At 39.0% G+C, this 14,141-nt stretch overlaps 1 pseudogene; it reads right to left on the bottom strand.

Annotated features, from left to right (window-relative positions):
• Positions 1–12,730: 12,730 nt before the first annotated feature.
• LOC115292865 lies at positions 12,731–12,959 on the bottom strand (annotated as a pseudogene).
• Between the last annotated feature and the right edge of the window lie 1,182 nt (positions 12,960–14,141).

Here is a 14,141-nt window from a genome sequence, read left to right as displayed (position 1 = left end):
CTCTTTCCCTCTCTCTGCTCCTTCCCACTCACACACAAGCACTCTCTCTCTCTCCCCCAAAATAAATTAAAAAACTTTAAAAAAATTTTAAAAAGTTGATAAAAGACCTGATACTCATTAAAATAAATGTTATAGATAATGCTTACCTTGAAGTAAGAAAAGAGAGAATTCTGTTCTAAATCAACCCCTCTACAAGGCATGTTAATGTAGCCATTGTTCCCACTCATGCCTGGAAAAGGAGTATTGCCATTATGTCAGCGTCTAGAGCTGCACTGTCCAATAGGGTAGCCATTTGCCACATATGGGTATCCAAGTTTAACTTTATTATAATTAAATTAAATGTAAAATTCTGTTACTCATTCTCATTAGCCACATCTCAAGTACCCAGTACCCACATGCATCTAATGGTCTCAATATTAGAGAGTAAAAATTCAGAATTTTTCCATCATATAGAGAATCCTATTGCACAGCTCAGCTCCACACCATCCTGCATGAAACATAAAAGTAGCCAGAATTTTATGAAAGACACAGCACACATGCACACAGAGTTAAATAAATTGCTCCACATCACAACATCTGGAGAAGCCAAGTCAGTGTAGATTCTCATAAATCTCCCTTTCTCCCAATAGTTTCATTTATTCAGTTAGCACAGACAAATTAATTAATACACACAGGTCCAGCAGCCATTGGGTACTGCCAACACCAGTTGATACTATTAGCCACTTATTTTTCTACAGTCTTCCAAAGCCCAGTACAATCTTATCAAACAGTATCTGCGAATCCTGGCCCTTATGGACTTGCACATTCCCCTTTTGGGCACTGGTTGAAAACCTTGCCACTAGAAGACAATTTACCTTTATAGTTGACTGTGTGCTGGAATTCAGTAACACATCTATCAAGCCACAGTTACCAACCCAAATTTGCGTTTTATCTCCCAATGCCCAAAGAAGCACTTTTATCTAAATTGGCAAGCAGTGTCTGTTATAAAATTATTCCCTGGACTCTGACTTCATGAGGTTGTCTAACAGAGACTGATTCACATATTCAATGAAATCTGCATTTTCCCAAATCAAAAAACAAGCTGACTGAGGTTTATTTAGCTGAAAAACCCCTTGTTAAATCATAAAAAGTGAGATACAAACAATACAAACACCATTGCGTGATGACTAATTGCAAAAATGAATGATTTTACGATAAAATTAGAGGTTGATTAAAAGACTCACCTGAGGATGAGAAACAAAATAAAGCTTAAAATAAAAGGAATATAATACACCAACTTGTAAAAATGTCCCTAGGGACGATAAAATCTAAGACTTGATAGCTATATTTTAAGTACATAAGGGAAAGAAGGTCAGACTAAGTAAATTTGGAAATGCTTGCATATCCTCTTTGTATTAGTTAACTCATTCCTACTGTGGCTATCAGTACTTTCCCTCTTAATAACAATTATCTGCAATAAAGGAAACAGACTTGCGAAAGGCTATGAACTTTGGAGAAAGTAGCATAATATTGTTCATAAACTGTTCAAGTTAAAAAGAGTAGAAAAGGGGCGCCTGGGTGGCTCAGTCAGTTGAGCGTCCGACTTTGGCTCAGGTCAGATCTCACGGTTTGTGGGTTCGAGCCCTGCATCGGGCTCTGTGCTGGCAGCTAGCTCAGAGCCTGGAGCCTGCTTCCGGTTCTGTGTCTCCTTCTCTCTCTGCCCCTCCCCTTCTCATGCTCTGTCTCTCTCTGTATCAAAAATAAAAAATTTAAAAAAAAAAAGAGTAGAAGAGGGGCGCCTGGGTGGCTTAGTCGGTTAGGTGTCAGACTTCAGCTAAGGTCATGATTTCATGGTTTGTGAGTTCCAGCCCCTCATCGGGCTCTGCACTAACAGTGTGGAGCCCGCTTCAGATTCTCTGTTCCCCTCTCTCTCAGTCCCTCAACTGCTCTCTCTCTCTCAAAAACAAATAAACATTAAAAAGAGAGAAGAGGAGAGAGAAATCTAACTAAAAAGACATCAATAACTCCTTTGCAAACACGAGCATTAAAAAACCTCCACAGGGATTAGCAAATTGTGGACTGTTAAATATTGTCCCCAAAGCCCAAAACCCTCACTTTGCAGAGAAGGCACCAAATGGCCACCTTTAGGAAGCCACAAGAGATCCTATTTTCAAACGGGTAATGTAATGAATGATTTGCTGAAGGTTTTTCATGCCTTACTAATTTTGATGATAGAAGTCACAATTGATTAGCCTGGTTAAGTGTCCATTGTCAAGAGCAGCTTAAGTGCAGAGAAATGTCCTCTTTTGCTGCCAAATCGTTACTTAGATTTATTTAGAATCTCATCCATGTTTAAAGTTTTCTTCTAAGAGTATAAATTTACTGTTTTACAAAGGCCTCCCCAAAATGCTGTAAAGAGAGCTCCAGTATATCATTACTGTAGACAAAAAGCAATCTTAGTAATTTATTTTCTAAAAATTTGACTTTGAGCTTCTATCAAGAAGCAGAAGCAGAAACTTTTCCCCAAAGATTTATTGTTAAAACGAAGAACATAACATTTCCACCGCAATGGACCTACCTATATGGCAGGGGAAATGATATAACTACAGTTCCTCCATCTGGTATTTGAGGATAACTTAAATAAATATTCTTGACATATAACAACAGTTCAACCACTAAAACACCTCAAAGAATAATAACTACCATTCATTGAGCACTTAGTTTATGCCAGGTACCAGATTAAGTATATCATTAGTATAATCTACAACTGAATTAGATAGGCATTATTATTCCAGTGTTCAGATGAAATACTGAGACTCTGAGAGTTTAAAACATATGGCAATGGCACAAAAACAGACACATAGGCCAGTGGAATAGAATAGAGAACTCAGAACTGAGCCCACAAATGTATGGCCAATTAATTTTTGACAAAGCAGGAAAGAGTATCCAATGGAAAAAAGACAGCTTCTTTAGCAGGTGGTGCTGGGAGAACTGGACAGCAACATGCAGAAGAATGAAACTAGACCACTTTCTTACACCATACACAAAAATAAATTCAAAATGGCTAAAGGACCTAAATATGAGGCAGGAAACCATAAAAACCCTTGAGGAGAAAGTAGGAAACAACCTCCTTGACCTCACCCACAGCAATTTCCTACTCGACACACCCCCCAAAGGCAAGGGAAATGAAAGCAAAACTGAACTCCTGGTACTTCATCAAGATAAAAAGCTTCTGCAAGGCAAAGGAAACAATCAAGAAAACTAATAGGCAACCGACAGAATGGGAAAAGATAGTTGCAAATGACATATCAGATAAAGGGCTAGTATCCTAAATCTACAAGGAACTCACCAAACTACACACCCACAAAACAAATAACCCAGTGAAGAAATGGGCAGAAGACATGAACAGACACCTCCAAAGAGAACATCCAGATGGCCAACAGGCACATGAAATGATGCTCAACATCACTCATCATCGAGGAAATACAAATCAAAACCACACTGACATACTACCTCATGCCAGTCAGACTGGCTAAAGTGAACAAATCAAGAGACTATAGATGCTGGTGAGGGTGTGGAGAGACGGGCACCCTCCTACACTATTGCTGGGAATATAAACTGGTGCAGCCACTCTGGAAAACAGTGTGGAGGTTCCTTAAAAAACTTTCAATAGAACTCCCCTATGACCCAGCAATAGCACTGCTAGGGATTTACCCAAGGGATGCAGTAGTGTTGATGTATAGGAGCACATGTACCCCAATGTTCATAGCATCAAGGTCAACAATTGCCAAATCATGGAAAGAGCCTAAATGTCCATCACCCGATGAGTGGATCAAGAAGATGTGGTATATAATATACAATGGAGTATTACATGGCAATGAGAAAGAATGAAATCTGGCCATTTGTAGCAAAGTGGATGGACCTCGAGGGTGTCATGCTAAGCGAAATAATGGAGGACCAGGGGGAGGGGAAGAGGGAAAGAGAGTTGGGGAGAGAGAGGGACGCAAAACCTGAGAGACTACTGAATACTGAAAACGAACTGAGGGCTGAATGAGGAGGGGGAGGGGGAAAAGAGGTGCTGGTAATGGAGGAGGGCACTTGTGAGGAAGAGCACTGGGTGTTATATGGAAACCAATTTGACAATAACCTACTGAAAATAATAATAATAATAAATAAAACATCTGGCAAGATCAAATCATTAGGAACCAGCAGAGATGGGATTTATAATATAGTAAAACCCTAATTCCAAAGTTTGGATTTATGTGGAAATTGACATGCTAATTTTTATAAGGAAATGCAAAGGAGTTAGAATATCCAAAGCAATTTTGTAAAAAGAATAATAAAGTTGCGGAACTAATTATCCAATTTTAAGACTTAATATAAAACTACAGCTATTAAGACAAAATGATATTGACAGAGAGATCATTGAGATAGAATAATAAGGCCAAAAAACAATTATACACAGGGGCCTCAGCGGCTCAGATGGTTAACCGGCAGACCTCATCTCAGGTCATGATCTCACACTGTGAGTTTGAGTCCTGCATTGGGCTGCATGCTGACTGTGCAGAGCCTGCTTGGGATTCTCTCTTCCTGCCCCTTCCCTATGCTTTCTTTCTCCCTGTCTCTCAAAATAAAAATAAACTTTAAAAAAATCAAAAATAATTAAAAAGACATACATACACGGCCAATTGCTTTTCTACAAGCATACCAAAGAAATCTAGTGAGAAAAGGACAATATTTTCAACAAATGGAACCATAGAAAGTAACATGGAGAGAAAAAAGAGAGAGGAGGAGGGGAAGCAAGAGGAACAGTAGAAAGAGGAAGGAAGGGAGGAAGGAAGGATGAAGGAAAGGAAGGAGAGAGAAGAGAAGGGAAAGAAGGAAGAAGGAAAATCTGATTATTTCCTTATTTTTGAAATTATATACAAAAATTCCCAATCATTTCCCCAAACCGCACACAAAAAGAGTTAAAGCCATTAAAGACACACAAGAAAACACAGAATAGTTTCTCAGTGACCTCAGATCATGCAAAATTTTCTAAAATAAGACACAGTAAGCACAAACTACAAAAGAAAAAAAATGGATACATTGGACTTCATTAAAATTAAAAGCCTTTGTACTATTAATGACACTAGTAAGAAAATAAAAAGGCAAGTTGCATATTGAAGAAAACATTTGCAAAGCATACAGTCTGATAAGTGACTTGTTTTTAGAGCACATAAGAATTTTAGAACTGGGGCATCTGGGTAACTCAGCCAGTTAAGCATCTGACTTTGGCTCAGGTCATGATCTCATGGTTCATGAGTTCGAGTCCCATATCGGGTGAGCATGAGCCCTGTTTCACATGAACCCCACTGCCCGCCCGCGCGCACGCGCTCTCTTTCTCTCTCTCTCTCTCTCTCTCTCTCTCTCTCTCTCTCTCTCTCTCTCTCTCTCTCTCTTCCCCTCACTCACTGGTACTCTCTCTCAAAAAAAAATAAAAAAGAATTCTTAGAACTCAACAGTAAGAAGACAGATGATCCCATAAAAAAGAGCAGATTTGAATGAACATTTTATCAAAGAAAATTTGGGAGTACTATATTGTGACTCAGTCAGTTAAGCAGCTGACTTCAACTCTGGTCATGATCTCACTGCTCATGGCTTCAAGCCCCACATTGGGCTCTATGCTGACTGCTCAGAGCCTGGAGCCTGCTTCAGATTCTGTCTCTCTGTCCCTCCCCCACCAGTGCTCTCTCTCAAATAAATAAATGTTAAAAAAATTTTTTTTAAAGAAAATATATGAATGGTAAATAAGCCCATAAAATGTTTAAAATAATTAGTGATTGGGGCACCTGGGTGTCTCAGTTCAGTAAGCATCCAACTTCGGTTCAGGTCATGATCACGCGGCTTGTGAGTTCGAGCCCCACATTGGACTCTGTGCTTACAGCTCTGAGCCTGGAGCCTACTTCAAATTCTGTGTCTCCCTCTCTCCCTCTCGGCGCCTGTCCTGCTCATGCTCACACGCTCTCTCTCTCTTTCTCTCTCTCTCTCTCTCTCTCTCTCTCTCTCACTCGCTCTCTCTCTCAAAAATGAATAAACATTAAAATACATTTTTAAAGAAATAAATAATAATAAAATCATTAGTGATTGGGAAAATGCAAATTAAAACCATAAAATCATACTTTGTGTATACTCTAAAGTGGCTACCATAAAACAGACAGACCATAACAAGTATTGGTGATGACATCAAACAGTGGAAGGGTGAGACAGTATATTGGTGAGAATAATCACAAATAATATAGACCCTTTGATAATTTATCAGTTTCTTAAAAGTTCAGTATATGCCTACTGTGTGATCCAACCATTCGAAGCCTAGATATTTAACCAAGGGAATTAAAGAATATTCCCCTACAAAGATATGTTCAGAAATTTTCGCAATACTTGCACTTCTTCATAGAAGCATTATTTGTAATAGTCCCAACTTAAAAAAAGAAATGCATATCAATATGTGAAGGAATAAACAAACTATGATAAATCAATACAACAGAATACTACTCAGCAATAGAAAGAATGAACTATTGATTTACTCAACCACATAAGGTGAAGTGATGGGTTTTTACTGTATACACCAGAACTCTTCAAACTGTATACTTTAAATATATATGGCCTATTAAGGTCAAGTATACTTTAATAAGGCTGTTAATAAAATGACAATTAATGATAGTAACAGATCATAACCAGTTCAATAAAACAGAACTCCATGAATCCATAATGATAGAAAGAAAGGAAGAAAGAAAACTCTATCTTACAGTAGAATGGCAAATAATAAATGTAGAAGCAATAATTTAATTACAAAATAATATTCAGTGACCATCACGGTAATAAATAATCAGGCAAGAGATATCAATGGACATTAAACTCACTGAGTAAAATTTTGGTGAGAATAAGAAATATACAGGCTTAAAGTAAATCCTGACAAAATATGTATTGATTACTTATTAGTGAACTTTACAGTGGAGAGATATCATAGACATCATCTTGACCAAATGACAAAAGTTAATATCATGGGTGATAAGCAAATGAGATACTATGAGGCACTGAGAAGAAAACAGTATTATTTCTGTGGTGTTCATACCAAAAGACATACTCTGAATCTAGTCATAAAAGAAATACCAGACAAACCCAATTCAAGCAAATGCTATAAAATAACTGACCTATATATTCTTCAAAAATGTCAAGATGGTAAAGAACAAAGAAAAACTAAGGAACTGCAGACTGAAAGAAACTAAGCAGACTTCACAGCGAAATTCAATGTATGACTGTGGACTGGATCTTGACCTAGAAAGGAATGGAGAATAAGGCCATGTTTGCTAATAATGTTATCACTATTCCTTTCTATAAATGACATTACTGGACAGTGGAGAGAATTGAGTGGATCAGATAAAAGTATTATAGCAATGTTAATATCCTGATTTTGATAAAGACATCAGGGTTATATGGGAGTGTCCTTGACTTTAGAAAGTACACAATGAAGTATTTAGCGGTAATTTGGCAACATGTCTGCAACTTAATCAAAAATTTTCAGAAAGAACATAATGATTTATGAGGAAAAGACAAATGTAAACTGTTAATAATTCACAAACCTGGGTGAAGGGGATAGGGTACTGCTTTGTATTATTATTTCTACTTTTCTTGAAAATCTCTAATAAATTTGAGATTACTTTTCAATAAAATGTAAAAATTTTAAAAACATGTGTGGCTTTGGGTAAAGGACATAGGAGCTCCTTTTATTGTTCTTGCATCTTTTCTGTAGGGTTGGCATTATCTTCCCCCCAGTCAAGTGTAGGGAATGGAAACACTGGGGAGATGGGGAGCTGCTTCTCTGGCCTCTAGCCTAACCCATTTGTTCATATTTTCAACACACATGTATCAAATGCCTGCCCTGTGCCAAACATTGTACTGGTTCCTGGGGATGTAGGCTGGAATGTGATGGGCATGATCTGGAGCCTATTAGAGTGAAGGAGTGCAAGTGGCCAGCAGCGAATATGCCAAGTTCCTTGGTGAAACCAAACAGAAGGTAGGAATCTGAAGTAGCCATCATTCCACTTCGACTAATGGATCACAGCACTGTTAATTGTTCAAAGCCCTTAAATACATGCAGTCCTCTTCTGAAAAGTACTTGTTTGTGCAGCATTCCATCAGAAAGAGATCTGTCACCATCTATTTCCACATCACTTAAATTCTAGCATCGAATAGTGTCACTTAGAGATAGCAGCAACATCAACAAAACCGATCTCCCCTGTTTAGACTAAATGCTTGTGTCCTCCTCTGCCTCCCCCCAACCAAATCTAAATATTGAAACTCTATAGCACATGTGATGGTATCTGAGGGTATGGCCTTCATGATGAGATTAGGGGCCTTGTGAGATGAGGAAGAGAGCTGGGAGCCTGGGCAGCTCAGTTGCTTAAGCACCCGACTTTGGTTCAGGTCATGATCCCCCAGTTCATGAATTCGAGCCCCATGTCAGGCTCTGTGCTGACAGCTCAGAGCCTGGAGCCTGCTTCAGACTCTCTGTCTCCCTCTCTCTTTGCCCCTCCCCCAGTCGTATTCTGTCTCTCTCTCTTTCTCTCAAAAATAAACATTTAAAACAAATTTTTAAAAAAGATGAAGAGAACAAGAAATGGCCATGTGAGCACACAGCAAGAGGACAGCAAGCCAGGAAGAGCGTCCTCAATGGAAGGCCACTGTGCTGGCACTCTGATCTTGAACTGCCAGCACTCAGAACTGTGAGAAAATAAACGTTTGTTGTGTAAGCCACCCAGTCTATGGTATTTTGTTATGACAACCTGAGATGACTACGATGTTCCATTTCACTCCTTCCCTTTCTGTTTCAGGATCCAATCCAAGATCAAGGGTTGTATTTATATGTCTTATCTCTTGGAATAATGTCTCTCTGTGACATTACGAGCAAATAAATGAACTAGAAGCGAAGTTGCTATAAGGAATGTTTTACAAAAGTTTTTCTTTTGACTACAAAAAATAACTGTAATAAAATAACATTGATAATGACAAACTTTTTTTAAAAAGCACTGACTAAGTACCAGTAAGTGTGTTAAAGGATTTAGAAAGCTTAAAGCTTATCTAGGGACGCCTGGGTGGCTCAGTTGGTTGAGGAACCAACTTCGGTTCAGATCATGGTCTCACGGTTCTCAGGTTCAGACCCCGTGTCAGGCTCTGTGCTGACAGCGCCAAGCCTGGAGCCTGCTTCAGATTCTGTGTCTCCTTCTCTCTCTGCCCCTAGCCCATTCATGCTCTGTCTCTCTGTCTCTCTCAATAATAAATAAATGTAAATTTAAAAAATCTTATCTAATTAAATCCTCCCAATAACACAGGAAGTGGGTTCTACTATTATTTCCCTCTCCATTTTTTAATGACTTAGAGAAGTTACTTTCTCAAAGTCAACACAACATTAATGGCAGAGCAATGGAGAACTCTCTAGAACAGTGCCTCTTAAATGTACATATAAGTCACCAAGGTATCTTGTTAAAATGCAGTTACTGATTCTGCATGTCTGGAGAAGGACTAAGATTCTGCATTTCTAATAAGCTCCCGGTGATGCTGATGCTGTATTCCACCAAACATGATTTGAATAACAAGCCTCTAGAAGTACATAACAGCTAAATGTGCCTGGCACACAGTGTTCGCTAGATATTCCTTGAATTATTTAACAGAGAGAAGACATAAAAAGAAAAGGAACAAGATTTTTAAAAATCTGTTGCTGACCTCATTCTTAATCAGCAAGTTTTGATTATTGTACCTTTTCTCTACAAGGATGTAATAAAATCAAATATTTCAGGGCACCTGGGTGGCTCACTCGGTTAAGCATCTAACTTTGGTTTAGGTCATGATCTCTCAGTTCATGGGTTTGAGCCCCACATAGGGCTCTGTGCTGACAGCTCAGAGCCTGAAGCTGGCTTTGTATTGTGTTTCCTTCTCTCTGCCCCTTCTCTACTCGCATTGTGTGTGTGTGTCTCTCTCTCAAAAATAAGTAAACATATTTTTTTAAATCAAGTATTTCACAGGAGATCTGGAAAATTTTCAGGCACGAGGCACTGCACATTATACACAACCCAATGCTAGAAAGCTGAGAGCAGAGCATCACCTTGTAGGGAATACTCCTCCTGCACATGTGTCTACTTACTTATAGCCTAATTTCAGCAAGACTATTCCCTTCTCCATCCCTCTTTGCACTGACCTGACTGATAAGAACACCACAAGTTATGAAATGTCTCACCCTCTAAACATCATATGATGCCACAGTGGCTGCAAAAATCCTGTCACGAAGACAAGATTCACATGGAACAGTTGAAGGCCAATGCGAGCTAACATTCCTGCTTAGCATATGTGGGTAGAAAATCTTCACATCAAAGCAAGACACTGACGTGCCAGCTGCACATTAGTGTTTTCGAGGGTAAATGCAGTGTTAAGTACAGGTTGATGTGTAACAATTTTCAGACAGATGTCAGTTTTGAGACACTTAAACATTCCTATGAATCGGTATAGCAACCTGGCTATACCTGACTTTGGCTCAGGTTATGATCTTGTAGTTTGTAAGTTTAAGCTCCATGTCGGGCTCTGTGCTGACAAGCTCAGAACCTGGAGCCTGCTTGGGATTCCGTGACTCCCTCTCTTTTTCAAAAATAAATAAACATTAAAATTTTTTTATAAATAGTTATAGTCTTTTTTAACTGTCTACATGAAGTATAATGTGCTTGCTGTAAACTATACATCCCATATTTAAATTGCATAATTTTATGGGTTTTTTTTCAATATTTATTTACTTATTTTGAGAGAGAAAGAGCACACCCATGAGCAGCGGAGGGGAGGGGGGCAGAGCGAGAGGGGGAGAGGGACTCCCAAGCAGGCTCCGTGCTATCAGTGCAGAGCTTGATGTCCAGCTCGATCTCACAAACTGTGAAATCATGACATGAGCCAAAATGAAGAATCAGATGCTTAACTGACTGAGCCACCCCAGTGCCCCAATTTTAAAAGTTTTGACAAATATATATGCTGTGAAACATCATCACAATTAATACTGTGGACAAATTCATCACTCTCCCACCAAAAATTTCCTCAAACCCAGTCCTTACACCATTTTAACAGAAGTAGAAGTCTACATTTACATTTTATTTTTTGTAACATTTATTCATTTTTGAGAGACAGAGCATGAGTGGGGTAGGAGCACAGAGAGAGGGAGACATAGAACCTGAAGCAGGCTCCAGGCTCTAAGCAAGCTGTCATCCCAGAGCCTGATGTGGGGCTTGAACTCACTGACCGTGAAGATCATGACCAAAGCAAAAGTTGGACACTTAATTGACTGAGCCACCCAGTCACCCCTACATTTACATTTTAATTTGTGCTGGGATTTCAATTGCTGACCTCAGAGACACCCCAGACCAACTCCCCCATTTCCTGAACATCTGAGTTTAGCTCTACAGTCCCTTTTCCCTAAGCCTTTAATGGTTAATAATTCCAAACTCTTCTTTCTGTCTCTTCATCCTTAGGAGTGTGTTATGGGATGAATTTTGTCCCTCTCAAATTTGTATGTTGAAGTCCTATCCCCCTTCCCATCCAATGTGACTGGTGGCCTTATAAAAAGGAAGAATTCAGATATAGACAGCTATACAGGGAAAACCATATAAAGATAGAGAAAAGATGATCGCCTACAAGTCAATGACAGAGGCCTGCAGACACCTTCATTTCAGAATTCTAGCCTCCAGATGAAGAAGAAATAAATTTCTGTTGTTTAAGCCCCCCAGTCAGTGGGATTTTGTCATGGGACTTCCACCAGATTGATACAGAGAAGTACAGCTATTTCTCTAGTCGCTATATTTCTGTTACCTTAGAGGGTTTTATCTTTTTAACCTTTTTCCTTATCTAGTTACCTAATTACCAACTTGATTACCAGCTAACAACTCTTTGTGTTAAATTCTAGCTCTAACACTCACTGGTGTTGTTTCCGTCCCCTGACTGGAACCTGACTAATACACGTGCAGAACAGCCATCACCTCCCTATCCAGCAAAAAGAAAGGAAATAAATTGAGTTCATTCTAGATACTTCTTTTCACTAGTGAAGATGGCTGGGGTTCTCCAGCAAAGTCAGGTGTGTATAAATTAAGTGGTTAGTTCAAAAGTTTGTGAGAAAGGGTATATTACACAGTAAAAGAAGAGATTTGCAAAAATAAATGAGTTCCCCATACAATTATGTGCCAAAATTTTTATAATAAAAGCTAAGAAAATATGTTAAAGTATGTTACTAAAATTGACCCAAAATAAAGTTAAACATTCACAGAGACTAATTATCATAAAGAAATCAGAAAAGTATCTGAAAACTACCCCCATCTGCAGCCTCAAACCCCACAACAGCTCAAGGTGTTTTTATTGGTGAATCTTTCAAACTTTCAAAGAATTCTTACACTTTTTAAACTATTCCAGGGTGTAGAAAAAGAAGGAAAACGTGACAAATCATTTTATAAAGGAAGTAAAACCTTCACTGAGTTCTGACAAAGATGCTTTACTCTACCCCCAATAAAAAGAAAATAAAGATGACTTGTCAGATCATTTTCTTTTTTTTTCTGACTATTAAAAAAGTTTATTTACCAAAAAGTTTAATATGAAAATGCACAACCTGATTTTTATATGGTAGTAAAACAGGTGCAATGGAGGGGACATGTAGAAGCAGTTGGTTTCTTCCGGTGAAAACACCCATTGTTTATACTCGTTCCAAGCCTTCTAACATGATGATACTATTTCCTCGAATTACCACCGTTCCAATATTGTTCTGTTGCCCACTAGTTGCCATCTCCACACATTCATCTATTACAAGATTCATAAAGGGATCGAACCCCCGCAATATTCCTTGGACATGTCTGCCACCATTAATTTCAATGATAATTTCTTGTCCATAAATTTTTCAACTGGGGAGAGTGAGCATTGCTCATGGTTTCTACTCGGTGAGCTCAAAGATGCCTCCAAACAAAATTTGTAGATCATTAATTTTCACACACACATCAGAGAAGAGTGAGGGGTAATTTGGGGAGAGAATGTATGAGCCTGGGAATGGCTTTCAGCTTCTCTCTTGGAGAAAGGAGCCACCTCTGTTCATCTGACCCATCCCTCTGCCTTTGAAACAGATCTTACCCAATTCATTTCTGAAAACTGGGCATATGTCCCAGTCTCAAAGATCCTTAGGAGGGAGAACCAACATGCTCTTTCTCTCACCAATCTGTGCCAGGGCTCTACCTGATGTCATTAATCCAAACCTGTTTTCCCAATGCTGCACAGCAGTCTATTTCCTTGTGGCTTGTGCATGTGCGCACACACACACACACACACACACACACACAGAGGCTACTATTTTCCTCATCTATCCGTTAAACAGAGGATACATTCAGATGTATTTATGGATGCTAATCAGGGATCTGAGGAGGAAACTTGGGCATTAGGTATCATATCTCTAAGCTACATATTTATTGTGTGTTGTGGTGGGTATATGGCCATGTGGGGCTGTTCTACTGAACTAAGAAAGTGAAGTGACACTAGTGTAGCACAAGAGAACTGATCAGGATCAGAAAATGACTAGCATGCCTGGATAGCTCGGTCGGTTGGATGTCTGACTCTTGATTTCAGCTCATTTCATAATCTCAGGGTACTGGGATCGAGCCTCACATGGGGCTCCATGCTGAGCATGGAGCCTGCTTAAGATTCCCTCTGCCCCTCTCCTCAACTCACATTTTCTTTCTCTCTCTCTCTCAAATCAGTCAAAACAAAATGATTATAAAACTACTATGCCTAGATCCCAAGTCATGGCTGACTCAATATCTACTCCCTGATATACAAGATACATAAAAAAGGATTCATGCAGGAGCTCCTATGTTATCATTTTCTGGGTTGCTTAGAACCTAAAATTTAGAACCTACAATCTAACATGTAGAACACAGTCATAATGAACACATTGCCATTAAAACTGTAAATATGACAAACAACAGAGGTAGTATCCTCTTTGAATCCCAGAAATGCCTAACCTCCAAGAGCACCCAAAACTATGTAGAAGTGACCCAGAGTGAGTTAAGTGCCAGGAACTTAAAACCATATACTTTTTTTTAGGCAACCGACAGAATGGG

The sequence above is a fragment of the Suricata suricatta genome, chromosome 5 (assembly GCF_006229205.1).
Source record: "Suricata suricatta isolate VVHF042 chromosome 5, meerkat_22Aug2017_6uvM2_HiC, whole genome shotgun sequence".
NCBI classification, from domain to species: Eukaryota; Metazoa; Chordata; class Mammalia; order Carnivora; family Herpestidae; genus Suricata; species Suricata suricatta.
Note: the sequence above shows the minus strand (reverse complement) of the source record. Positions and strands in the feature narration are given on the sequence as shown.